The sequence below is a fragment of the Penaeus vannamei genome, chromosome 3 (assembly GCF_042767895.1).
Source record: "Penaeus vannamei isolate JL-2024 chromosome 3, ASM4276789v1, whole genome shotgun sequence".
NCBI lineage: Eukaryota > Metazoa > Arthropoda > Malacostraca > Decapoda > Penaeidae > Penaeus > Penaeus vannamei.
In genome coordinates, this window is record NC_091551.1 from 18,210,951 (window position 1) to 18,215,865 (window position 4,915).

Consider the following 4,915-nt stretch of genomic DNA (forward strand, 5'->3'; position numbering starts at 1 on the left):
GAGAAACAGGTCACAAACAGGAAGAGAATGGAAACATAATTGTAAAGCGATTTAGCCCGGTTCATAAACAATACACACATGTTGCTAAAAACTTTTCTTAGCAATTAAAAAACTTCCCTGACACAGTGACACCCACCGCTCACATAAAGTTCCACGACAGCAGTTTCAAATCCAAAGTTAAGGTTAACTACGCTTAGGATGTGACCAGTCGTAGAGATATTGAGAGTAGCAGCCTGCCTACGCCAAACTTCAACATACCTAATGTAGTTCATATACTTTCCATTACTGTCCCAAAACGAAAATTTGGATGCAAACCATATCCAATTTACAGATATGAGCAGACCAGATGCAAGACTCCAACGAACCCGAATACGTCTTTCTCTTTTCTTTCTGACTTGCCCAACTATAGCTTTTGTACTGTTAGTTCTGCTGATGCACTTTCTTTTCAACAATGCACGTCTTATCCTCGCAATCGTTTTTTAAGTTCCGCCTATTTTTTAGGGTGAACTGAAACCTCTTTCCTTACAATGTATTGTCTTCTCGCTCCATTAACATATAATTCTTCTAATTGTTTCCTTAACAGCATTTAACACATTTAACTGTGCAATTCAGCGTTTTTTTTTTTTTTTTTTTTTGTTAACCTTCCTTGGTGTTTTCAGAGAATCCAGGGAAGGGATGTATCACAATCGTAAAGTGACAAATTTACCCTCTATCCATAAATTGTCTACAATCAAACTTGTCCTGTACACGTAGTTTCGTTGCCAACTGTAATCGTGAAAGAACAGCCTTGTAACTACAGTGGTTATCCTCTAGCTTGTTCCTGAACATATGACTATCGTAAGTCTGGTGGCTTTAGCATTTGTTTACTCACAGAATTTAAATCTGCTTCCTAGTGAATACGTCCATTACCAGGCTGAGATCAGTTGTATAAACAATGCTTTCATAAGACTTCAGTATCTCAGAGGCTTCCTTCGCGTGTAGTATGGTGACGAGAACAGGAGCCGACCCTACACTTCCATTAAAATTGCTCATACTACCATAGTGTAAAATCTAATCTGTAAATATATTCATCAAAACGACCGGTGAAAAGATAAGTCTGTTAAGAGAAGTGCGATAATAATATATTGAATATGAAGGTGGATTCATCACCAGAGTAGGCGAGCACTGACCTCACGTCGATCCCAGTATATCTTCCAACGTCATGATGGTGAATGTCCATAAAGTTGATCTTCTGGTCTGGTAGCAAGCAAAAATGAGATAGGTTGGACCTGCATATATCACTGTACAGGACCGTATCGGACAGGTTCAAATTATCCAAGGTCGCAACAACAGCAGTCATGTGGGTAGTGAGCTGCAGGTCCGAGATGTCACGTGAATCTATAGCTCATGTCTTATAAGTATATAAGCTTTTGACATTTTGGCGATGCTGTATTTCTGATGATGTAATCATATGCATCTGTTGCTCTTTGAAGTTACGCATTGTCATTCATAGTATTTTGTAAATTTGTCACGATTAATTTTTCCACTTTCTTGACTGAACGTATAGTAAATATGATGATGATAGTAAATATTTTTTAAATCCGATTTCACTAACTATTCCTTGGCATTTCCCCCCATTTACACAACGTATGCATGATGAAAACAATTTTAAAAGTGTAACATTCTACATTACCATGTTCTTCCCTGATGAAGTCATTTAATAATAGACATCCATTCAAGACATGCTTTTGAGGGCCGCAAGTAAGATTACACCGTGATAGTTACTAGGATTTATCATATGGTGTATATATAAAGGAAGGAGAAAATACTATTCATATGTATAATGATGAGTAACATTTCTGTGTGTGTATGTGTACGTGTGCGGTGTGTGTGTTTGTGTGTGTATAAGTATGAGAGAGAGAGAGAGAGAGATTTTTATGCGACTAAATCTCTCTCTCTCTCTCTCTCTCTCTTTCTCTCTCTCTCTCTCTCTCTCTCTCTCTCTCTCTCTCTCTCTCTCTCTCTCTCTCTCTCTCTCTCTCTCTCTCTCTCTCGCTCTCTCTCTCTCTCTGCAAATATCTCATAAAGGAGAAAATAAAATATAAACATATTTATATATCAGGTTCGCAAACATTTCTTCCACCAAAATGCAGCAGACACAATATCTACTCCTTCGACCCTCAAAGTAAAGAAAAGAATACCACACGCAACAAATATTTTCATTTGCTTTCAACTTCCCTCCGCAATAATTCCTCAGAGGACGTTCCATTCGTTTTCCTTCCTTTGCTATGCCAAAAAGCGGCGAACTCAAGGGACATTTAAACTGTCTTGATAAAATCTTTTGTTGTCTCGCTTATTGGAAACATCACGAGTTTTATAACCGTCGCAACTTTCGCGAAGGAAAAGAAGCGTTCAGTGTGCCAAACCCAGAGTCATAGAAGGTCGAGGAAGCGGAAAATGCGAAATCTTATTTTTATGCCTTTTTTGTTCATTTATTTGTTTGTTTATTTGTTTGTTGATTTTCAGCGTTTACACCACAAATGTGTAATTCTATAAATAAATACGGTGATAATGAGAAGTCATTTCGTAATAACAGTAATGATGATAGTGAAGATAACAATGATGTAATATAATCATTACTTTTTCGTCACAGGAAAGGCTTTGTAATATCACCAGGAAGAATAAGATAAAACTTATTTTCTTATCTTATTTCTGAGTAGGAGAATCATATCTACTTGTCTATCTACCTGTCCAATTACCTTCCTACCTTCCGTTTATGTATTTGGCCGTCTCTCTCTCTTTTTCTCTCTTCTCGCACCCTCTCTGTCTCTGTATCTTTGTCTATCTGATTCTCTCTCTCTCTCTCTCTCTCTCTCTCTCTCTCTCTCTCTCTCTCTCTCACACACACACACACACACACACACACGCGCGCGCGCGCGCATACACACAAGCACATATATATGTATCTACATGTACATACAAGCATTGAATGTTGCACAGAATCGTGTTTTCAAACACAATATAAAAAAGGCCACGGTAGAGGAAAAAGGAAAGTGATAAATTCCCTATCCTCGAAATCGCTTAAATATTGGATATCGTCCTAAGCGAAAAGGATTTATTTTTGAAACAGGCGCAACAAAGTGCGCATACACTATATTGGACACCTTCAATATGTACCTGAATTCTCTTACTCGTAGGCTGTATATGTTGACTTCAATTCGAGTACGGCTTAGAGTGCGAGTACTGTAAAGGCTAGTGATTTTTTTTATTTCTTTGTATTTGTTTTATCCTGTGTTTTCTCTTCCTACAAATATTGTTATGATAATCACTAACTTTATAACTCTACCGGTTATTTAGTTTTATTTCCCGTAACTTATACTGATAACAATGACGCATCTGCTAATTTTATTCCTGACACTACATTTCTACTTCTGTTCCATATACTACCAGTATGTGTTGCTGCTATACATTTTAAGGATAACTTCATTGTTTCTTTAACGCCTTCCAAATTTATCTTTTATTTTCTTACTGACCATATATTGTATAACATGTTACACTACACATACGAGCTATCGGCTACTACTACTACTACTACTACTATTACTGCTACTAATACTACTACTACTGCCTCCACCACCACCGACATCACCACTACCATTGACAGTGCCACTACTACCGCAACCACTAATACTTCCGCTACCACCACTAGCACTAGCACTACTATTACTACTACTACTACTACTACTACTAGGATTCTGCTACCATGAAAACAGAAAATACGTAATTTGAAATTAGTGGCTGAGAAGGAACAGTCATTTAAGGGAATTTAATTTAAGATGCCTTGACAGGTATCAATAGTACAAATTCCGACGGCTAAAAAGAAAAAGAAAAAAAATCGGGATTTCAAAGTTTTGCATAAACGATTTCCGAATTGCTTAGAATGTAGTACAGGTATCTAATATCTAGAATTATGATACAATGGATAACAATAGTTACATAAATGATGATGTGACTGCCATTATCATCATTAGCATTAACATTAGCATTTACCTTATCATTACCATCATCATTATCATCATTGCCATGTCATCATGTACTTTGCAATGTCCATTGGTTATTGGCAATGGATGATAAGAAAGACAAGGAGAGAAAGAATTGTAAATACCCAAAAGGGCATGAAGATGATAATCCTGTTACAAAATCAGACAACTTGGTTAAGCGCATGCAGAGGGGCGGGGCCTGGGGGAGTAATAGGAATTATAATTATATTTCTTACTAATCAGGACAATGGGCTAACGCCAAACTAATAACAATAATTATGATAATAATAGATAAATAATAATGAATAATTAGAACTCGCCGAGTTAAAGAAAAAAATGCAGAATAATTTTTTTCAAAACATGTTTGCGAAAAATGTTGGCCTTATCGTCAACAATAAAGAGGTGTATTTCCAACCTGTTTGATTGCTGCTCGAAGCATCTCTCAAATGTCAAACCACGACTGATTTCTTTGAGAACAGTAGGTGCACTATCATGCCGTTCTCTTGGAAACAATTTGTGATAGTTGGCATGAGCTCAGGTAAAGTTAACAGTAATTGCGAATGCAACTGGTAAGGATTTTGGATGCGAGTGTATTTTGTTTGTTCAGCCCTCATTTCCACTTCACATTGGCAACAATGAGGATCCACTGAGGGTGTCTTCACTTTGCCATCATTTCTGCAAACCTTCGATACTATTCCTTACAAACTGAGACGTATCTTCTTGGATCCTGAAAGCTTTTCACTGATATCATTTAGATCTGCTGTGTAAAGATACATTGTAATGATATCGAAACTAAAGCTTAACATTTTCAAAGAACACGACATATAATGCTTGTCAAAAACTCATCGAAAGTCTTAAAAATCAACTTGCCAACTCAAAATCATAAAAATGTTGAC